This window comes from Mustela nigripes, chromosome X, assembly GCF_022355385.1.
Source record: "Mustela nigripes isolate SB6536 chromosome X, MUSNIG.SB6536, whole genome shotgun sequence".
NCBI classification, from domain to species: Eukaryota; Metazoa; Chordata; class Mammalia; order Carnivora; family Mustelidae; genus Mustela; species Mustela nigripes.
The window spans coordinates 9462547-9487029 of record NC_081575.1 but is presented as its reverse complement, the minus strand read 5'-3'; the positions used below and the strand labels follow the sequence as shown (position 1 = coordinate 9487029).

At 37.4% G+C, this 24483-nt stretch overlaps 2 long non-coding RNA genes across 2 annotated transcripts in view; both read left to right on the top strand.

Moving 5' to 3' along the window:
- Positions 1 to 7595, top strand: part of LOC132006904 (uncharacterized) — a 50965-nt gene extending 43370 nt beyond the window's left edge. Inside the window, exon 3 of the long non-coding RNA XR_009401247.1 lies at positions 7530 to 7595. This is a non-coding gene — a long non-coding RNA (uncharacterized LOC132006904). The remainder of the gene's footprint in view (positions 1 to 7529) is intronic.
- Positions 7596 to 23764: 16169 nt separating this feature from the next.
- LOC132007321 (uncharacterized) overlaps positions 23765 to 24483 on the top strand; it is a 79389-nt gene continuing 78670 nt past the window's right edge. Inside the window, exon 1 of the long non-coding RNA XR_009401306.1 lies at positions 23765 to 23838. This is a non-coding gene — a long non-coding RNA (uncharacterized LOC132007321). The remainder of the gene's footprint in view (positions 23839 to 24483) is intronic.

Here is a 24483-nt window from a genome sequence, read left to right as displayed (position 1 = left end):
ATGAGGAAGGCTAGCTTGTTTCTTATTTTTACATACTTTTCTTTAACCACATGTGTTGATACATTATCTGACATCCTTATCTATCTTACTGCCTAAACTTAATACCAACCAGCAAGCTTGTCCTCTGTTTCAGATGGATATTGGTGCACTCACTGCTGTCCTTTTCATCTGCATTTTTCTTACTTGAAAACTCTGTATTTGTTCCTCTGGAATGTCAAAAAGACATTTTCTAAAGCATTTGGTACAATTGGCTTGCTGAGAGAAAAAAAGGATGGTTGCAAATGGCTGAAACTGCATCTTTTACCCTATTCAACAGAAGGCATTGTTGCTATTATTTTCTTATTACTTAAATTCTGCAGTTGTTGTATACTTTCTCAGCAAGATGGTCTAACCTTGAGCACACGCTTGCATTCATTTTATAGGGATGGCAATTTGCATTTTCTTTTATTTAATTTAATGAACTGTGGCACTGTGTAAAGTTAAAGAATGTTAGTATTTATGATCAAAGGAGGAAAGTCGAAAGCACCATCTTCATTTGTCCAGTTTGTTGTAGATTTGTAGATCTGTGTTTGTGTGTGTGTGTGTGTGTGTGTGTGTGTGTGTGTGTGTGTATTCTCCCTTGACCCTCTTTAAGTAAGAAAGTCATATTATTGCTGGGAGTAACCGATTGGTTTCTTCTCTAAGCTTTCCTCTTCCCCTACCTTCTCCTTCCTCTTCGTCCTTACCATGCAGACACAACCCCCACACATGCACACACACACACACACACACACACACTCACACACACACACACGGCTTTACTTTTTGAAAAAAAAAAAGAGTTTTCATGGACTTTGTTTGTTTGGAAAATTAAAATTAACACAAAGGTAAAACTAGAATGCCTAATAAATAGACTATCACTAAACGACAAGTCACTAGTATCGTTTGTGATGAATTATCTTAATTCTATTCCTCAGTAATATTCTATAATTCATAGCAGCCTTTTCTGATTCCATACATGGAATTTGATGGCCATAGAGCCAATTGAACAACTCGTTAACTTTTACTTCTTTTTTATTTTAAGTTCATTGCAACTTAATTTAGCCCTGCAAAAACACATGCTGAAACACTGCCAGAGATTGGCTAGCTAAATACCATGGAGGTTAGCATTGTATAAGCAGTCAGACCCAGAGCAAGACTGTCGGTCAGTTTAAGCCTAAATTTAGCATGTTAATAAGGGTGATAACCTAAAGCCAACAACTGAAAGATTGGTCTGCTCCCCCATAGGGCAAAAAAACGTTCCTGTTCAGAGTATTAGGCAAGAACATGACAGTCAAATTGTAAAATAAAAACTTTGATGAATATTGGCAATATGGTCCTTTACACAAGGACCTAGTCAGTTACTACTTAGTAGGTGAAGATACCGATAATGGTCTTCTCAAACCCAATCAAGTGCATTCTAGGAGAACACATTTTAATTAACCTATACCATAAATTTGTGTTTATGTGGCCTGAGTGGGAATGTGGGAGTGTGGAGGAGGACATTAAGGAAGAAAACAATCCATTACTTTTACCAGGAATATTATATTCTAACTGCAAGAGGGTCAGGGAAGAAGGGTTATTAGGTAGAGCTCTGTGCTTCCAAGCCAACAAACCAACAATAAAACAAAACAAAACTTCAGACAAATCTAAGTTCCATAAGGAAATTATTGATAGTGGATGATTCTAAATATCAAAGGAAGGCAATTTATACCCTTGCTTTCTTCTAAGAGTTCTATAGTTTTACTTTCTTTACTTAGGTCTTTGATCCATTTTGAATTAATTTTTGTATAGCGTATGAAATGGGGTCCAACTTTATTCTTTTGTGTATGGATATATAGTAGTTTCAGTACCATATGTTTAAAAGACTACTCTTTCCCCAGTGAATAATCTTGGCACCCTTGTCAAAAATCTTTAGAGATAGAATGTAAATTACTGGTTGTCAGATGTTGGGGAGAAAGAGTTTGGAGGAATGGGGAGTGGCTGTGAAAGGATGGTTGCACAATTCTGTGAATATAAAAATAGTATGGCTTTAAGAGGTGAATTGTACAGTATGAAAATTATCTCAATAAAGCTGTTAACAATTTTACAAAATATTAATTTGTTAAAAAAAATCAAAGGAAGGAGGGGAGGTCTGTGGGGAGATAGGCTAATTGGGTTAGGGTTAGGAAGGGACTTGTGATGAGCACTGGGTGTTATATCTAAGTGATGAATCACTAAATTCTGTTCTTGAAACCAATACTACACTATATGCTAACTAACTTTAATTTAAATAAAAAAGAAAAAAATCAGAGGGAGACTTGATCAGTCTGGAAGTATAGAACCAAGGCAGTTCCAGGGATGAGCTAGCAAGAAGTAATGGGCAATTTCTTAAGGATCTTGTTTTCAGAGTCAACAGTTTTTTAGTATCAACAGATTTAAAAAAAAAATCTTGTATCATTCAGTACAGAATTCAAATTTTCAGGAGAAAATGTCAGATTGGTCTAGCATGAGCTTTATGCCTACCTAGTGAGAGTAGAGGCAGTGGGTGGGTGCCCTGGTTGTTTGTACTAAACAGACTACATGTAATAATAATAATAATAGTAATAATAATAATAATAATGATGATGATGATAGTGAAACCTAGCATACAGGCTAATTTAGTCTGTCCCAGTCACTATGCTAAGTGCTTTACTTATTTAATCTTTAAAATCACCCTGTTAAGTGACTATTAGTATCATATACCCTTTATATTAGAAATGAGAACAGAGGATCATCAAGGTTAAGAAAATTGCCCAAGGTCACAGCTAGTAAATGAAAGAACTGTGATTCAGACCCTGGCAGTCTTATGCTAAAAGAATAATCACTACGCTTTTAATCACTATGCTACAGAATCTCTCTTTAAAAATGGATTTTTCAAATATTTGTAACTTTTTGCATTCTCTCTCTTATTATCCTGGGGTTAGTGTGTTTACCAAAGGAAAACTGTTATCAGGAGAGACAAGCAACAGTGAGCTGGCAAGAACAACACAAGACCACCAGAGGGAAAAAATTAATTAGTAATTATTAAGCCCATGCTGTATGCTAGGCATTTTCACATATCATCCATCCTATTATGTTATCAGTGTGCCCTACAGATCCATTCATCACTCTTCTCTATCTGGTACCCCAGGCATCTGCTCTTCAGTCCCTTGGCCTCTGGCTTCTGTTGGGTTCAGTGAATAAGAGATCAGAGCAGGAGAGGAGTGAAAGGGCAGGTGATTTACTCTCCTGGCTTCCTCCCATATGGTCACCAAGAACTGGTGGTCTCCACCAATTACAGCTTTCAGCTCTTCTCAGGTAGCCTTTTCCTACCCTCAATGACAGAAATTTCTTTTGGTTTCTATAACTCCTCCTTCTCTTTGATGCTTCAGGCCTAAGAGTGATAATGGTTACCCACCATTGTTAGAAACCCCTGCTGGTTCCCCTTAACTCTGCCCACACCTTGTACATTATCTGTTTATTAAACCTCTCCAATCACTCCTTTTGAGAGTGAATCATAGAAGGACTCTGAATGATAACACAGGAATTCTGTAAGGTCAATAAAATTATATTGGTTTTGATATTGAAGAATTGGATCTTGACCAAGATTCTAATCAGCAAGTGACAGAGCCAGAGATTGAACCAAATTATGTTTTTAAAACTTTCAAGCATTGGCTCTTCTTTTAGTCAAGGCTGGTTACATAAGCTACAGCCTGTTAGTTATATCCACAGGAAAACTAGAAATCTGACTGAAGAGGGGATGTATTTCAAAATGGATTTAAACTAGCATGACTCATTTCAAAATTCAATCAAATCTCCCTTCAAATGTACTATAGCTATAGCAAAGGGTTTCAGGTGGGGTATGATGGTTAAGAATATGAAATCTGAAGTCACTATCAGACTCTCCATCTGTTATCACTGTGTGACTTTGGATACGTTACTTGGATTCTTTTTGCCTCAGTTTCCTCAATAGTAAAATTAGATTAGTAATGGTGCCAGCTTCATAGAATCATGGAAAGGATAAAACGAGCTAATATATGTAAAGTCTTTAAAATACTGTATGACTCATGGTAAGAGGTCAATAAATGTAGCTATTATTATTATTGGCTTCAGTGTAGCCACTTCTGTTGCTTCAAAACCTATGGAGCTGATTCTCAAGACAAGAATCCTTCTACTTTCTAGAGATCAGAAACAAAATGAGCAGCTTCTTTCCTGGTTTCTTTATTTAACATGTTAAAAGGAAAGTAACCATTATGAGCAACTAGTTATATCAGTTCTTTGGGCCTTTTGGGGTTCTTACTGTGTTAGGTAGGTTAGTGTTTTAGGTAGGTAGAGATGGTTCCATGGTAAAGATAGCTTCACCTGACCTCTGCTTATCTCTGTGAATATAGAGCTTCTCTTTATTTTTTAAGTGGATTCCACACTGGACATAGAGTCCAACACAGGGCCCAAACTCATGGCCCTGAGATGAAGACCTGAGCTGAAATCAAGAGCCAGAAGCTTAACCAACTGAGCCACCTTGGTGCCCAATAGAGCTTTTTTTTTTTTTTAATGATTTTTTAAAAAGATTTTATTTATTTATTTGACAGACAGAGATCACAAGTAGGCAGAGAGAGAGAGAGAGAGAGAGAGAGAAGGAAGCAGGCTACCGCTGAGCAGAGAGCCCAATGTGGGGCTCGATCCCAGGACCCCGGGACCATGACCTGAGCCAAAGCCAGAGGCTTAACCCACTGAGCCACCCAGGCACCCCAGAGCTTCTTTTTACACCATGTATTTGTCTGGTTGTATTTTCTTACCTAGTCCCCCTGGTGACCAGAAGCACTTCAATATTTTTTGCCAGGGGAGAATCCCAATGGCTACACTGGAATCAAACTTTTCCCTTGGTTCAATCAGCACCTGGTTGAGTTGTCACTGGTTTCCGATGACAGAAATTGGAAAAGGTACTAGATAGGGAGTTGTGAAATCTGGGTTCTAACTGAACTGTTTCAATATGTGACCCATGACTTTGGCCAAGTTGGCAACCTTCTTTGACATAAGTATCTCATCTGTCAAAAGAAGAAGTTGGGTCACCTGATGGATAAAGTCTTTTTCTCTTCTGAAATATCATGGCATTACTGAGGGAATCACAGCAGTTTATTAAAGTGGCTGCCTTCTCTTTGCCTCCTGTGCGAGCTCAATGGCAAGGCAGAACAAGCACGGGCTGAGGCAACAAATAAAAATGGACGCCTAGAGGTTCCTGGGTGGCTCAGTGGGTTAAGCCTTTGCCTTTGACTCAGGTCATGATCTCAGGGTCCTGGGATTGAGCCTCGCACCAAGCTCTCTGCTCAGCAGGGAGCCTGCTTCCCCCCCTCTCTCTGTCTGCCTCTCTGCCTACTTGAGATCTCTCTGTCAAATAAATAAATAAAATCTTTTAAAAAAGTGGAAGCCTAGTGTAGCTTTAGCACTTACTCCCTATATGAGCATTGAAAAGTTATTTAATATTGAATAACCTCAATTTCCTCATTTTAAAGGTAAGTTATACTTCAAAGCATTGTTATAAGATGATTCATGTCAATTTTCTAGTAAACCATATGATAGCTGTACTAAAAGTCAAGCAACTTACCATTTCATTGAGGAGATTAAGAAAGATCGCATAAGGGAATTACTAGGGCATGGGAATTTGTGATTGTCTTTTCAAACCACAAATCAGGAGATACGATATGAGAAAAGATTTTTTCATATTTGTGTTTATGGGAAAATTCATATGACTACATAAAAATTAGATTCTATTGTGCATTTACAGAATTCTCTGAATTAAAATAATTGAAATTGTATGATATTAAAAGAGAGTACTGTGAAATTTCTGTGCCCATACATGTAAACTAAATGCCATGCATGACATGTACAAATGTGTATACATGACAGGGATTCAGAGATGAATGAGGTCATAAACATTTACCTTGTACTTCATTGATACTGTGGCTCTAACTGACCATTCTGTCAGCTCTGATAACTGCTCCTAGAATGGTTCTACAAGAGTCAATGGCACCACTTACAAAGCTGTTGTGAATCTCTGAAACACAATACAGGATATTCTTTCAAACTCCTTCTGTCTGCTCTAAATCCCATAAAACTTTGTTCCTTTACATCCCAACTCTTTAATTTTCTCATTCAGATTCCCTTCTTACTTCTTTTTAAAAAAATTCTTAGGTTTATTTAGGTATAGTTTAGCTACGTGAAATTCAGCTCATTTTAGTGTATATAGTTGGATAAGTCTTGACAAATGGTAATCACAATTGTGATAGAGAATATATCCACCACCAGCGGCACGTCCTCCTCCACTCCCAATTCTATCATGTTCTTTTGAAGTCAATTTCTATCCTTTCTCCTGCTGGACCCTGGCAAGCATGGATCTATTTTCTATCAACTATTGTTTTTTCTTTTCTAGAATTTCATATACATGAAATAATATGTTATGTAGTCCTTTGTGTTTGGTTTCTTTAACTTAGCATAATGGTTTCAAGATTCATCCATGTTCTTGAGTACATAAGTGTGTATTATTTCAATGTTGAATATTTTCCCATTGAACGAGTATGCCATATTTTGCTAATCCTTTCCCCAGTCGATGGACATCTTGATTGCCTCTAGTTCTCCTTCCTCCTGGGGCAGATGGCTTGTGTTTGGGATGAGAGAAGAGTCTAGGGAGGTAGGTAGAGTTTCTTGCCAATCCCGCAGTGGCAGCTCGTCACCAGCTACATGCCTGCAGTTTAACAAAGCTCTCTGTGCCTCTAGTCTCTCTAGTGCACAGCCAGGGGAGCCCTAGGAAAAGAACTTGCAATGGAGTGCAGATTCCTGTCTTGTTTGGGTCTTTCAAGCATTATAAATTAATCACTAGCCCAAAGTAGACCTTTAAGAATTCATTAAAATTTCAGTTCTTTCTTCTTACCTGCTTTTTATTGGCTACTTCTTCCTGTCGTGCTCTCCTAGAGATAAAAAAGATCTGTGTATCCTGTCTCTTTTTAAAGGGGCTTGTCACTCTGAACTTTGGTTCAGCAGGTTGTTTTGTGACCTCAGAGATCTGAACAAGAATAGCTGTTGGTTTGTAGATGAGCTGCCTTTTATGGAAGCTGAACTTCTTTGGACTTGGGGTTTTTTAATTTGGTCACTCAGTCTACACTATTTACCTTGGAACAGACCATGCTGCCTTGTAAGTCACTGTTATGGTGACTGTAATGCTGGGCAAAAGGCACTTTACACAAAGGTTAAGCCCTTGAAATACTGCCGGCTCCCTCCCCTAACACAACGTGCCAACTCTGGGAAGGAGGTGAGAAACCTGGAGGAGGTAGGGCTTAATCTGCACCTTGAAAAAAGCAGAGGCTTAACAAGAGGAGATGCTGTGTGAGTACAAATGTATGTTCTTTCCAGCTCTTTTCCCTCTTTATGCCTGAAGTGAGTCAGTTAACATTGATCTAACCATGTGTCAACCTCTTTAGGGAACTTCTATCTGACTGAGCTACTTTTCTCTCCTAAAGATCATGATCCTTCTCCATTCCATGACTTGGCCTTCATCCAGAAGAACTGGCTGTGTAACAATTCCCATGAGGTAACGTGCATGTGTCCAAAAGTAAATGTTGCCAGAGAACTGCCCTTTGGCAAAGCCTCAGCTTATATAAATCATAGATTTGTAACCTGCCAAATGTTAGCCTGCTTCAGCAATGAGCTTGAAAAGATGGTGTTCCAATACAATTTCCAGTCTCTGATTTCTACTAACATAAGAACCTTTTCCACCTTAAATAATTCCTTTTCCTCTCCCAACTGACCTGATGACTGATGATTCTATAGTTATAAAGTCTGTTCTGTTGCCTTCTATTAATACAGAGATATGTCTACAAGAACTGACTCTAAGGCCTTATCAAATGATAATAGCTCACTGTGAATGAGTATATTTTGACCCTTCCTGAAATTCAGGTGAGAGAAGAGGTACAGGAGAGAACATGTGCTTACTGGTATTCTATTTGGGTGAAGTATGGGCAGGTATCATGGACACAGAATAAGGAAAAAAGAATAGAAACTAGAAGCTAAAGTCATTGAAGATGATCTTCTTAAGTTTGATCATACGCCCAACAAAGTTGGCAGTGAATTACTCTGAGGAAGAAATGTCCTAAGTAGACAAATATCTTAACAAGGGAAATAATGATCCACTCTTTACCTTTTTGAGGGTCAAAAGGTTCCTATTTACCCCCACTGGTTAAAAATAACTCAAGAATAGAACTGCATGTGGGACACTGCTCAGATAGATGCATTCTGCTCTCCACTTCTCAATTTCCCCATCTAAGAAGTGAGAGCACTGTTTGATTAAGGACGCTTCCATATTTATTTTCATGTTTTTAACTTGTGGCGATAATATTTCATGGTGATGTAAAAGTTATTACTGTGAATAAATAAGATGAAACAGACATTTTAGGCTGTTTTCCTGGCTTTGTGTGAGACAGAAAACCATGTATCAGAGGCATTGATTTGGCGTGTCAGTGCCTTTCTTTCATTGATTGTTGATCTTATTCCAAGCAAAATTCATTTTAAAAAATTGAAGCAGTAGTCTTGGAAATGAAATGACAGTGATTTGTAATCCTTTATGAAGAAGATGGAGTTAATTTTCAGACCTGGTGTCTCATGCCTATTTTGGCACAGGCTGCAAGGCACTGTGAAGAAAAACTCCTAGCCTGGGTAAGGAAACATCTCATATCTTTTTGCACCCAACCTCCTGCCAACAGTAAGAAATACACTGATGTGATAGAGATACAATCCTGCACTTTTTATAATAATTTTTAATTATGAAGTCTTGGTAAACAGGTGGCAATCTGGATACCAAAAACATACAAAATATGTATTTCCAGACCCAGCTTGAGGGGGTGGGGTCAAAAGAGGGACGGAAAGAGGAAGGGAGAGGAGGAGGAAGAGAAGAAGAAAAGAGAGACATATCCTATTGACTCTCTTTACTCACATGATTGATATGGGGAATTTATTTGGTGCAAAGTTTACTATAAAATCAATATTGAATCTTCCAATTTTGGAGAGCCATCTGTCAAAAGCTTTGCTTGGGATATTACAGACTTTATCCCACTTACTCTTCAAAACAACTAAATGAATTAGTCACTGTTATACTCACATGTTAAATAAGTTATCCAAAGTACAAATAGGTAAGTGAATGAACCATGATTTGAAAATTTGATCAGATCAAATCTTGATCTGATTTCAAGGCACTAATCTAGATACTGCTGTGAAAGGTTTTTTACACATATAATTAAAGCCCTCAATAAAGCGACCTTAAAAAATAGGATGATTAAGGGCCCCTGGGTGGCTCACTGGGTTGGGGCCTCTGCCTTCAGTTCGGGTACTGGTCCCAGGGTCCTGGGATGGAGTCCCGCATGGGGTTCTCTGCTCGGCAAGGAGCCCGCTTCCCTCTCTCTCTCTGCCTGCCTCTCTGCCTGCTTGTGATCTCTCTCTCTCTGTCAAATAAATAAATAATCTTTTAAAAAATATGAAGATTAAGTGGGCGAGCCCCTTAAAAGCAGTGAGTTTCTCTGGCTTGTAACAGAAGTGCAGAGAGATTTGAAGCTTAGTGCTCACAGTGATGCTGTGGTAGGGCCTGGGGGAAGGCCTGAAGACAGGAACTGCCAGAAACCTCTGGGAGATTTAAAATAAACCCCCAGCTAACAACCAGGAAATGGGGCCTTGGGTCTTAAAACTGTAACAAACTGATGTAAAATAAACCACATCTGAGCAGAAGTTTCAATGTAATTGTATGGTTCAGATACAGCTAATGGTTCATGCTCTTCCCCTTCCGCACAAAAATGGGAATGCCTGACACAGGAGCTGCTCTTTTAGTCAGGATCTCAGAATCGGACAATACATGGAACTGAGTCAAGCAGAAGTAAGAAAATGAAGCAGAGTCACAGCAGCCATAGCTGCTCTGTAACCACCAACATCAAATGCAACTCAAAAATTGCGCATTTTTTGTAAGCTACTGAGTTTGGGGGGCTGTTATGCAGCAAAGCTGAGGACCTGTACAATATACAGTATTTTTTATCCTGATTTTTAAATTTAATATTTTGTGATATATTAGTTATCTACTGCCAAATGACAATATCACCACAAACTTCGTGGTTAACTTAAGACAACACATAGTTATCAGTTTCTGTGGATCAGGAATTTGGTCACAACTTAACTGGATCCTCTGTTTCAGAGTCTTGTAAAGTTGTAGTCAAGATGTTGGCCAGCCTGTGGGTTCATCTTAGGCTCATGTGGGGAAGAATGCGCCTTCCGGCTGAAGTGGCCATTGGTAGCATCCCCCTCCTTGCCGGCTGCTACGCTGAGGGTCAGAATTTCTCCCTGGCCATCTGTTGGAACATCTTTCACTTCCTTGCCATGTGGTTCTCTCCATAGGGAAATCTCAAAATATGCCAGCTTGCTTCTTCAGAACCAGGAAGGGAGAGAGTGTCTCGCAGTAAGTCTGATGCTACAAACTGTAACACTATCAAAGAAGTGATATCCCCTCACCTATGCTGTATTATTGGATAGACGAAAATCAAAGGTTCTGCCCATACTCAAGGGGAGGGGTTTATACAAAGGTGTTAACCTCAGGAGATAGAAATCAAGGAGACAGAACTTCTTATGTTACTAAATGTTCTTCAAAAATATAATTTTTAATGTTTGCCCAATATGTCATAGAAATAGATAATAATTTAATTCATCACGATGTAATAAATGTTCCATCATGTCCAAACTGGCTTTTAAGGCTTCTTTCATTAAATACTAAATTCTTTTATATACAAAGGCATATTTCAAGAATGCTTATTTTTCTATTATTCTGTTGCTGATTCTCAAGCCAAAGCCACTAATTTTAATTATTCTACCTTTAGGATATGTCTTAAAATATATTAAAATTTGCCTTTAACTTAAGGGTTGGGTGATACAGTTATATATTTTGTTTTCCACAATCAATAAACCCATGGAATATCTTCTTTAGAGCACCATCAGGGGAGGGGCAGAGGGAGAGAGAGAGAAGCAGACTCTCTGCCGAGCAGGGCGCCTGATGTGGGACTCAATCCCAGGACCTGAGCTAAAGGCACATGCTTAACCTAGTGAGCCACCCAGGGGTCCTATCCATGCAATATCTTATCCTACTGATCTTAATACATAGCTCTATCTGAAATAATTCAAGAAAAATCAGTAAAGTGATTCTAGGTAGATATTTTGGGTAATCACCTCAAAGCATATTTACAATTTAATTTTTATGAACCATACTGACATTTTATTAAGTGGAATCACACACGAGTTCTCTAGAGACAGTCTATATAATTGGGGAAAAAAGAGATAGTTCAGAGCAAAAGTTCTTTCAATATTTTGTCCACTGGTGAGCATCTTAACTCTATTTAGGTATTCATGAAATAAGTGAAGCAGAGATAAACATATGCAGGAATGGTAAATATGAGGAAGCCAGGAAGCAGTTATGTAGTAAGCACTGGTATGCAAATTGTTTATGCTCATTTTCATTACATATGCATAAATAGATATACCTACATTTAGTTTTAATGATATTATTTGGGTATCTTTAAAATACATAAGATTATATACATTTTGAAAATCTAGAAGCAAGAAAGGACAGAGAAGTCTTTTGTCTATTTCTAGATTGGCCCACCCGGTTATCTACTAGCTAATGAGCAAATGTACCATATAACTCAATCCTTCCCTTATGCTAACATATTCAAAAGAATATGCAAATTATGTAACAATAGTAAAGTCATCACAGTTCTCAGGGAAAATAATTTCCATTTCCACCAGGAGGTTTACATAGATAAATGAGCATAATAAATAGAAGTGAGGTCCTTGATGCTTGACCAACTCCTGCCACTTCTAATGCCTTCTCAGTCATAAATTCACAAATTGGAGTGATAAATAGTTTCAAATAGTTTCTTATTATTTGGATGACTTACATTTCACTGTTTATCTAGGGAAAGGTGAATGTCCATACATTTCTACTTCATGCCCTCATTGAACTTCCCTGAACTCTTCTTGTGTACTCAGATTTGGAAACCAAAATATACTTTTCACTTCTGTACAAAAGCAGAATTTGCATAATCTGTGTTCTCTCTACCCTGTGGAAAGGTCTATAAAAAAGACCGTGATGGTAATTAAAGAGGATTTCTGTGGATTCCTTCCTCATAGGTACTGCAGCTGACCTGAATCAGCCAGAGAGGTAGGCCTCAGAGAACGCCGTGATGGGAACTCTCTGAACTGACAAGAGTTAGGACATTTCTACTGCTTGGCAGCCGGACTGAAGAGTGCTCCTCCTCGAGGGATACTGTACATTTATTTTCAAATATAGAGTTTGCATGGAGGAAGAACCTGATAAAAATAGAGAGATTAACATTTGTTGAAAAAATGATATGCCAGGAGCTATGTTAATCACTAAATAGTGTTTCATTTAATTATCACAGCAACACGATGAGCTAGGCACTATGATAATTAGAATGCCCATTCAATTTATTTTTCATATGAGAACATGTTGGAGAATAAAATGACGGCTATTAATAATTAAACTCAGACAACAAGCATAACATGGAACCTTTCTAGGAAAACTGTAAATATGGTCACTCTTTCATAATCCCTATACTACAAATAAGGAAACTGAAATTCAGAAAGATTAAGTAATATCCCCAATCTCCATGGCTAGATGATGACAAATCTAGGAGTCCTATGTTCTTGAACTTGACATTCAAGGAGTAAGCAGTTAATTAAGAAGCAGTAATTCCGGAGGCTTTTGCTACAAAATGACAGATTAATAACATTTCTACTTTATTTCCTTCAATAAAACCCTCCAAAAAATAGTAAAAAAGAGTAAAGGACAAAAGAAAAAACTCCATCTTTAATGAAACTAAGAAATGGTCATAATCTCAAACCACAACATACATAGAATTTCTGTCAGAAAAGTAGAGCTCATCAATCCTGTTTGCAAAAATGTACTTAACACAGAAATCCAGAACCCAAACAGTAAGTTAAATAAAGAGGAAAAAAACGGAGAGGCCATGGTATGAAAAGAGTTGGGATCAAATATTGATTCCATTAATATTTGGAATTTAAAATGAAAAATGGTAGGAATTATGGAACAGAAGGCAAATGTCATGAACACTGACAATGTAAAAATTGTAATAGAGGTGTGAGTGAGTAGGAGAATGGGAGGAAGTTTAAGAATGTCTTCGTAAGGGGCGCCTGGGTAGCTCGGTAAGCCTCTGCCTCGGCTCAGGTCATGATCTCAGGGTCCCAGGATAGAGCCCCGCATGGGGCTCTCTGCTCAGCAGGGAGCCTGCTTCCCCCTCTCTCTCTGCCTGCCTCTCTGTCTACTTGTGATCTCTCTCTCTCTCTCTCTCTGTCAAATAAATAAATGAAATATTAAAAAAAAAAGAATTCTCCATGGAGAATGTCTCTCCATGGAGAGATACCAAGTCCATGAGTGGATGTCTACTCATATTATTAATTTTAGAAAGTTAAAGAGAAGCATAAAAACAAAGAATATAAACCTTCAACATTACCAAAAGGGGAAAAAATACAAACTGAATTAAACCTAGAATTTCATAACCTTAAAGAGTATAAACAATACTTCCAGAGCACCAGATAGTAATAATGTGAATAGATGGAAAGAAAAATTGCCTGATGATGAGTAAGGCAAAGCTAAGACCAGCATGGTAACATAGATTTCTAGATGTACTAGCCACCACAACTAGTCAAATGAAAGAAATGAAAAAGAAGTGACAAAATTATCCACGTTTGCTAATAATATGGTTATTCATCTGGAAAACCCAAGAAGATAAATTGAAACCCTATTAGAAACAATAAGAGAATTCAGTGAGGTTCTGATTACAAAATCAATAAAATCAATTGCTTTCCTGTATAGAAAGGTAACGAGGTATAAAATAAAACAAAAGGAAAATCTCAGTCATTTGTAGCTCTATGACCTAAAACATTTAGGCATATTATTCAGCCTTATAAAAGAAAGAGATCCCAATATTTGCAGCTACATAAATGAACCTACAGGCTATTATGCTAAGTGAAAGTAGCCACACACATACAGGAAAAAACTGCATGATCTCACTTATATCTGGAATCTTCAAAAGTCAAATACATTGAAGCAGAGAGTAGAACAGTGGTTATCCAGGGTGGAGAGGTGGGGGAAATTAGGTAGATACTGGTCAAAGGGTACAGAGTTGCAGTTATATAGGATGAGTTAGTCTAGAGATTGGATGTGCAGCATGGTGACTATGGTTAATACTGTATTACATACTGGAAATTTGCTAAAGGAGTAGATTTGTGGTACTCTCATACACAAAATACGGTAACTACGTGAGGAGACGATACGTTAATTAGCTTGGCTATAATAATCATTTCACTGTGTGTGCATATATATATGCATATATTTATCAAGTCATCAGTGTTGTACACCTTAAATATATATTTTATTGAAAATAAAATTTAGGGGCACCTGGGTGGCTCAGTTAGTTAAGCATCTGCCTTAGCTCAGGTCATGATTGCGGGGTCCTGGGATCAAGCCCCAGGTTGGGCTCCTCGCTAAGCAGGAAGCCTGTTTCTCCCTCTCCCTCTGCCTGCCACTCCCCCTGCTTGTACTTTCTCCATCTCTGTCAAATAAAATCTTAAAAAAAGAAAATTTTAAAAAATATAGGCATAAATATCATAAGAAATGCCCAGCACTTATATTAACTTGAAACTATAAAAGTTTACTGAGGTTCTTAAAATTAACTTTTTTTAAAAAAAAAAGTTTATTTATTAATTTGAGAGAGAGAGAGAGAGAGTGAGAGAGAACATGAGAGGGGAGAAGGTCAGAGGGAGAAGGAGATTCCCCCTGGAGCTGGGAGCCTGATCTGGGACTCGATCCTGGGACTCGATCCTGGGACTCAATCCTGGGACTCCAGAATCATGACCTGAGCTGAAGGCAGTCGCTTAACCAATTGAGCCACCCAGGCGCCCTTAAAATTAGCTTTAAACAAGTACAAACATACATCAAATTGTTGGGTAGGGAGCTTCAACATTCAAAATTATTGATGCTGTTTAAATTAATATGTTATAGGCAATTCTAGCAAAAACTAACATAATTTTAGATACAACTTGACAAAATGATTCTAAAGTTCATCTGGATAAGAAGATAATTAGAACGGCAAGGAATCCTCTGAAAAAGAAGAGAAAAGAAGGGGCGCCAGGGTTACTATGCAACATTGTATAAAGCAACAATAATCATAACTGATTCTGGGACATGAACTGACTGATGAACAGAGGAGAGAGTCCAGCTAGATCCAAACACTTCTGGAATTTAGCGTGTGGTAAAGTAGCATCTTTAATAGCAGAGACAATAGATTATTCAATGTATATGCAATGAAGTATTATTCCACCAGCAAAATGAAAGAAATCCTGCCATCTGTGACAACATAGATGAATCTAGAGGACATTATGCTAAGTGAAATAAGCTAGGCAGAGAGAGACAAATATTGTATGATCTCACTTATATGTGGAATCTAAAAAAAAAAAAAAAGTTGACCTCATAGAAATAGAGAGGAGATTGGTAGTCGTCAGATGCTAGGGGGTGAGGGAAATGAGATGTTGGTCAAAGGGTACAAACTTCCAGTTATAAGAGGAATAAGTTTTAGGGATGTAATGTACAGCACAGTGACTAGAGTTAACAATACTGTATTGTGTACTTGAAAGTGGCTAAGAGGAAATCTTAAATATTCTCACCACAACAAAAAATTATACAAGATGATTATAATATGAGATGTAATTCAATGACTAATCATATGAGAGATGAAGGATGTGTTAACTAACTATACTGTGTGAACCATTTCACAATATATTTGTGCATCAAATCATGGCATTCTACATCTCACACCTATGCAGTGTCAAATGTCAATTACATCTCAGTATCGGGGAAAAATAAATGATATTGGGGCACCAGGTTAGCTGTCTTTGTACATAGTTGTAAATTTTATTTCCTACTTCCCTCCTTACTCTGAGGTGTATAGCAGATAGATCAAATATCTAAATGGAAAAAAGCAAAAATAGACCAGATGGAAACATAGGAAAATCTATGTGTACACTTGGAGACAAGACCTTTCCCACATGAAAAAAAAAAATCTGTAAGTGAAAAAAGAAAAGAATGGTAATTTGATTATTTCAGTCTTAAAAATTTCTACGTGACAAAGATATTACAATAGTCTAAAGAAAATGGCATATTTGGAAAAAAAAATTTTATTTTATTTTATTTATTTGAGAGAGAGCCAAACATGAGTGGGGGGAGGGGCAAAGGGAGAGGGAGAAGCTTACTGCCCGCTGAGCTCAAAGCTGGGGTCATGACCTGAGCCAAACGCTTAAGTGACCGGGCCATCCAGGTGCCCAGGAAAGAAAGATGTCTAACATCCAGGCCAGATAAAGACACTGATTTTCTTAATCTTTGAAATAGCTCATATACATGAGTAAATAAGAAAGAGATAATCAACCTGATAATAATAACCAAAAGGAGGGAATGAAACAGATCACATAAAGAGAAATGTTAACAAATGTATGTGGTCACCGATAATTTAAGCAATACCAAATATTGTTTTTAAACTATCAGATTGGACAAGATAAAAAGTAGTTTTGAGAGGATACAATAGGAAAGGGCTCACCCTTGAGAAGCAAGCACTCATACGCTGTTAACAGAGATGCAAATTGAGTATTTTGGAGGACAAATTGGCATTTTTAGAATTGTAAGTGTACATAACTTTTGACTCAGTGATTTGTCCTTTAGGCATTACTATACAGATAAATTTGCACATGTGATCAACTACATATATAAAACTATGTCTGTTGCAACATCCTTGCTAGAAGGGAAAATATGTCAAAATTTTCAATGTCTTATCACTTATATCGGTAACAAAATATTACATAGCTATTTATAATATTCAGGAAACATATAAGAAAGATGCCTAACATATACTGTGAAGTGAAAGAGAAAAGTTGCAGAAGAGTTGAACTTCCTATCTGTATACATTATTTCTGGACAATTTCCACAAAAAAACTTAGCGGTTATTTCTGGTACTAGGATTAGCATTTCTGCTGGGGAGAAGGAAGTAGACTACTTATGCTATTTTATACATCTTAAGGCAATTTGATTATTTTTCCATCACCATTTCTTTTATAACAAAAGTAGCTTGTATTTTATTAAGTATCTATTGAAGTTCCATTAGTTACAAATCTTATTTGTAGACATTATTGACTGTTCTAAGGATGCTTCTGTAGCCAGAGCCTTCATGAAGTAGAAATTCCAATAATATTCAGTGAGAACCTACTCTAGGCTGTTGGTATATACTGAGGAAATATAAAATTGCTCATGGGAAAAAAGAAAACTAGAATTAGGTTTTTTCCTGAACATGTAACTCTATTTTGATCATTTGGGTTACCCTTTGGTAATCCCACTGTTTAAAAAAACAAGAACAAAAAAGACAGAGTCCAGCCTTGAGAATTCCCTGAGCAGATAAAACCAGTTTGCTCGTACACACAAATCTTAATTCAACTTCTTCTGTAAGACTGAGTTGAACCGGGTCATTTCTTGCTTATGCCTCTGGAAATCATAAGCAAAACTTAAACTGTTTCTCAAGGTTAATGTGAGATAACCACTGACTAATTCCCTATCAAAATTCTAATTTAATTTTCTAATATTATAAATTTAATTATAAATTAATTTTCTAATATTATAACCAATCACTGTGAAGAATAAACAGTCACCGCCTTCTCACTATATAAACTGCTTTATAACAATGCACCCCTGAGTGTTATTCCATGTTTTGGCTTGAGTGCTCCTGGTTGGGAAACTGTCTTTTCGGTTTGTACACAAGAAACTTTTACTAAGTACTATTTGAGTGATTCATTCATCTTACTTCTGTGATTTATAAACTTTTTTTTTAAGATTTTATTTATTTATTTGACCGACAGAGATCTCTGCTGAGCAGAGAGCCTGATGGGGGGCTCGCCATGACCTGAGCCGAAGGCAGAGGCTTTAGCCCATTGAGCCACCCAGGCGCCCCTGATTTATAAACTTTTGACAACAATTTATCTTAGCATGCTAGGCATTCCTAACAAGAACATAATGCATAGTTATTTACAAAAGAGATATCTTAGGTACAAATAATCATGATTAAAACTGCAAGTAAATTAACTATAAGATCCATGAGAAGGCATCTAAGCATTTCTGTTCCAGGATTACACATACAAGGCATATCCTTAAGAAAATAATCATGTCCCTTGATCTATTTTAAAACCTGTAAAATATACTTCCATCACAGCAACAGTGCACTGTAACGGAGAGTCCTATAACTCTAACTGCCAACTGGGCACAGATCATCCAAAATTTCCAAATCCCCCTCCTGGCTTTCTAGAATCTTCAGAATCACGCTCCCTTTACTCTCTTGATCTTCCTCTGATGCCTTTCCATTGCTCCACTGAAGTCCAAAGTCTCCAAGCCTTTCGTGGACTAGTGACTGCTGCGCCTATGCTAGATTCCTTTGCACCCCAGCTCACCCCGCCCCCACGCCTTATAAAAACAGAGCCGGAGAGCGGAACAGCATAGCACACCGCAGTTAAGAGTACGAACTATGGAATATGGAATCACTTTCTAGTTTCTTGACTTTGGGCAAGTTACTTAACCCATGTGTGCTTCATTTTCCCCACTTCATGGAGTTATTAGGAGAAGTAAATGAATTAAATTAAATTCGAAGAGTAATAGCTCGTTTGTAAAGTGCTTAGAACAATTCCCCTGGCACATAGCAGGCATTATGTAAGAGCCTGTTAAATCAATAAATAAGTGCTACAAGGCTCAGCATAGACATTACTATCACCAGGAAATTTTCCTCACTTTTCCTTCCACAAACTGGGTTAAGTGCCTCTCCTTTTGGTTACCTCTTCCCTGTGTTCTGGCTTGTCACTGCACTCACTGCACTACACTTTAATTGTCAATTCTTTTTAGGGCTCCCCTACTGAAATGAGGCACAGTGATGATGTTCCTCATTTGGTCAATGCAAGCTTCTTTAAGGCAGGAATTTTGTCTTTTTTTTTTTTTCTGCTGCCAAATCCCCAGTGTATACAACTGCACCCAGTGCGGAGGTACATAACCAGAATATATATATATATATATATATATATATATATATATATATTGAATGAATTTTATGTGTTTCAACTGCTAGGGCTCTCATTCCAGTGGTAATAAAACTCATGATAGTAGTAATCACAGTACACTTGCCATGGACTGAGGGCTAAGCATGTGGCAGAAAGTGTTAAGTACTCTATGTACAGAATTTAAATTAATTCTTGTGACAGTCCAGTGATGGAGAGCTGGTATCATCCTGGCATTACAAACACCTAGTAAGTCACAGCTTGAAACCCTGGCATTCTGACTCCAGAGTCTGCACTCTTTTTTCTAAAAAATTTTTTATAAACATATAATGTATTATTAGCCCCAGGGGTACAGGTCTGTGAATCGCCAGGTTTACACACTTCACAGCACTCACCATAGCACATACCCTCCCCAATGTCCATAATCCCACCCCCTTCTCCCAACCCCCCTCCCCCCAGCAACCCTCAGTTTGTTTTGTGAGATTAAGAGTCTCTTATGGTTTGTTTCCCTCCTGATCCCATCTTGTTTCATTTATTCTTTTCCTACCCCCCAAGCCCCCCATGTTGCATCTCCATTTCCTCATATCAGGGAGATCATATGATAATTGTCTTTCTCTGATTGACTTATTCTGCTCAGCATAATACCCTCTAGTTCCATCCACGTCATCGCAAATGGCAAGATTTCATTTCTTTTGATGGCTGCAAAGTACTCCATTGTATATCTATACCACATCTTCTTTATCCATTCATCTGTTGATGGACATCTGGGTTCTTTCCATAGTTTGGCTATTGTGGACATTGCGCTATAAACATTCGGGTGCACGTGCCCCTTCAGATCCAGAGTCCGCACTCTTAACAAAACTGACATAATGTTGTTGAGGGCATTCACAAAACTGACAAAATGTTGTTGAAGGCATTCACTCTAGGAAGGAAATGTGCAGTGCCGCATCCTTTCCCCCTTAACCTACTTACCATTTCAGAGTGGTCCTGGCGAATGCATTTCTCTTTTTGCATTTTTGAGGTTCTGTGCTTTAAGAGCTGTATGCTTCCCAAATCAGTTGATGTTCTGGAATCCTTCCACAAATGTACATTTCACTCTATAGCTTTGTCCTTCTTAAACCGGCATGCATTTTTGCCAACTTTTCAAAGCATCTCTTACAAAAGTGTTTTTTTAAGCTACAGTTATATTGGTAGATTTTGGCTTATTATTTTGTAGAACACTTTCTGGACCTAAATTATGACAATCGAGACCACATGGTATGCAGTCTACGACTTCATAACTGTATAGTAGCTGAAAATTCTACAGCACATTTATTTGGGGGCAACCAAAATTTCATTATGTAATCCATCTCTTCCCAATCTTCACTATCTTGCTGTCCCTGAGAAGATTTTATTATAGGTTCCTCACTGGCTCACAGGTGCATCACCTTCTAATTTACATGACTTACTGTAAATTTATATGCCCTAGCATATAATTCATTTTACTTCTGGCTTGTTTTTGCTGGAGTCCACACAAGATTGTTTTTCTTTGGAGAGTAAGCCCTTTTCAGATATGCTTACCTGAGCAAAATGCCTAATGACAAAGAAGCTAAGCCAAGCAGCAAAAAAACACAGAGTTCTAGCCTTTTAATGTTTATCTTTTGTCAAGTTGTATTATGTTGATTAATTTATGAAGCTGAACCCCTTTAAAATTCTTAGACTTTTCAGTGTTAGCACCCTTAGCCACAAAGGCAGGAATTCCAATTTGATAGCTTCTGGAACATGTCATCATGATTATACTGAGACCAGATGTCTAGCGTCAAATCATGCAACTACACTTGGTTCTTTGAGCTTTTGGTCAGGAAAGCAAAATATAAATCTAACACTTAAATAAATGTCATGTTCAATGTGCCAGAAAACCTCCAAGATCAAATTGGAGAGCAGATGTTGGCAATAGGTCTTCTACCAGCCACACACGGTACTGATATGACTTGATACTGATACCAATGTTCAAAACAAGTCCATGTTGGTCTCCAATAATGCTTTTCATGTGAATCCCTGTGCAAATACGAACAGGACTGAACCTCTTAGAGTATTAGAAAGGCTAACTATAGAGAGTTCTCTAATGTGTAACAGTGTCTACCTTATTTTAGAATAACCAAATACCCTAACTGTCCTTGTCTCTTGTGTCTAACTAGGAGAGACAGAGATATTTGCAAGTGATCAAGAAAAGGGAAGCTTTCATGGAAATCAATTACTACTCACTAATAAAAATGATTCTGAACAAAAGGACAAATAGTCAAAGATTTGTCCTTTTGGTATAGACGTGTAGACTAAATTAGAAGTAGGTTAAGTAGAAACTTCTGAGTATTTCAATAAAACTAAATGTATGCACATATCTATATAGATAAGGCCCAAGTATTCTGAAGATAAAAACTCACAGTGCACAAAATCAATAAAGAACACATTATTTCCTCAAAATTACCTTTCTTCAGACATTGTAAAGCACTGTTAAGTCAGACGTCAGACTCATTAGAGAGATGGCCAGTCTGAATTGATGAAATGCCTTCAGTATTTAGAATTCACTTTATCTATATAAATTTTATTGCTCTAAACTAATTTCAATAATATCAGTAAAGTATAGTCTAATAGAATGTTTAATGAGCTTTATTTTAATTAATAGATAAGGATGATTTGTAACTGACTCATTGTTTGTATTCAAGTTGATTTTGCTAATGTCCTTGGAAGCATTTGTTTCTCTAAGCAGTTTACTATCCTTCAACATTTTTCATTAACATTTTGAATAGTTGTGCCAAACCTTTTATGCACAGATAGCACAAAACGGGAGTTAAGTCCACAATTCTTTAAGTTATCTTAAGATTCGATAATTAAGATTTGAGTGACTTACTGAAAAATTCTTCGGGGGTGCCTGTATGACTTAGTTGGTTAAGCGTCTGACTCTTGATTTTGGGTCAGGTCGTGATCTCGGGGTCCTGAGATCAAACCCCTGAGTCAGTGCGGTGTCTGCTTCTCCCCCTCCCCCCCTCTTCCCCTCCCCCTGCTTGTTCACTCTCTCTCTCTCTCTCTCATTCTCTCTCAAATAAATAAATAAATAAATCTTTAATCAACTGAGCCACCCAGGTGTCCTAATAAATAAATCTTTAAAAAAAAGAAACTTCTTCATAATGCATTGATTACATGCAAGTCAAAACTTCAGAAGTATTGAAAAAAATTTAAAAAAACTAGAAATCTAGCAGAATTCTATTTTACTCTCTCCAGACAGTACCAAAATAATTGGTTGATTAGATCAAATTAGGATCGTTTGTTAAAACAAAACAAAACAAACAGAAACCCCTTAGGTTGTTTAATAGAACTGACTAGTCTTTTTTTTGGTTTCTTAAAATATATATTTATTTGAACCAACAGCTTTTTATTTTTAAGAGGAATAATATGGTTCTCTTCAGAGAGGTGTTTTGAGTGCTGAAATTACGCATCAGTCTTCAAGAAACTACTGAGATCATTCTATGTTAAGGATAAAATTTTTGAGACCTTCTCCCTGCTTACAGGTTGCTAGCAACAGAATGATAATATTACATATACACACATATTATTACATTATATGTATACTTACATAGATACTATATATAGATACATATATGCTTATATATATACACATAGAAACTATTATGGATGTGTGTGTATATATATATATATATACACCTAGTATATATATATATATATATATATATATATACAAAAAAATGTAACTATGTATGTATAGATAGCTGGATAGATAGATACAGGGTAGGTTTCATTTATTTATTTTCTCTTCATACTTTCAACTAAACTAACATGGTTTGAGAGTCTGCTGTGCCTGGTTCTAAAGTTTAAACATGCAGATCATTTTGTTCAGTAACAAATTAACATGGAATATCAGCAATTTGTGATAATAAAAGTCTCTCATTCAGGCAAAGGACTACGCAGGTCAGATGGCTGTCCTTCATATTGTGACTATGCCATTTGGAACAAGTAGTCCCTAAGGTTTCCAAGACAGGGGCACAGTGGATTGGAGTACTGTGCAGGATGTTTTTAACAGGTTAAGTCACTTCTGTTGACATGCTACAGTTCAGAATTGTGTCATAGGGACCCTAGCATTACTTCAAGGAGGCTAGTGAGTGCTGTTTTCATTTGCACTCAGGAAGGGGAAATTATGATGAACACAGACCAATTTCTCTACCACACTATCTTATTTTAGGTTCTCCTGAATGTACAGCTGAAGACAGAGATCCAAGTATAGGTAGTTTATTTGGCAGTTAGTTCTAGGACCAGGAGTAAGGGGGCAGAGAGAGGAAGTCAGGTTAGGAGGAAAACCCAATATGCTTCCTAAACCCTAACCCTAACTATCACTGTTGGCAAGAGGGGCTCAATTGTGTTGGGGTCTCCTGGAAAGTGCACAGAATTCCTTTCAGAATTGTCCACCTAACAGAGGCAAGATAACATATTTATTGGTTTTTGTCTCTCACAGGTTAAGTATTGTACTTGGGAATAATAATCTCTCATCTCTTATATGTGGAAAGAATATGCTTATCTCCTTACCACTGGGGAAGGCCTTGGGAAGAAAGCAGAAAGACAACACGGCAAGCTCTTGAGGTAGGATGTTGCTAGCACGAGATGACTCTGGGTTCACATGAAAGTTTCCACTGCCAATGCAGGTGAAATCAGATGTGTTCTGAACGTGTGACATGGAGAATCAGAGGCATCTGCCACATATAAAAGCTATACTTTAACAAAAATAAAGGAAACTATCTTTTCTTCAAAGATGTCCCAGGTAGGAGCTATGGTCTGGAATCACCTGGATAATTTTTTTTAATACTGCATTTAACTTTCCCATGAGAACCCAGTAGGGGTTGTATCTTTGGACTATGAAATTGAATGGAAAGTAAAATCGGGAGGTGAACATTTGCTCAAGCAATGTAATCACTGTAGACAACTTATCCAGGCGACCCAGACCAAGTTCCCTCTGCCTTTCCAGAAGTTTCCATGCCAGAATGCTTATTTGTTATTAAAAATGAGGTTGGGGAAGACCTATAGAAATTCCCCACAGTCCTTCTTTTTTATAGGCACCCTATATTTTCCTTCCATATTTTCAGATTTGAAGTTGAGAGGAACAATTAATCATACAAAAAGGCAAGGTACTCAAATCCAGCAAACATAATGTATGGTTCTCTTTGTGGTTTTAATGAATGCATCCTTAGCGGACCTTTCAAAGTGCATATTCAGGGTGGTTCCGTGATA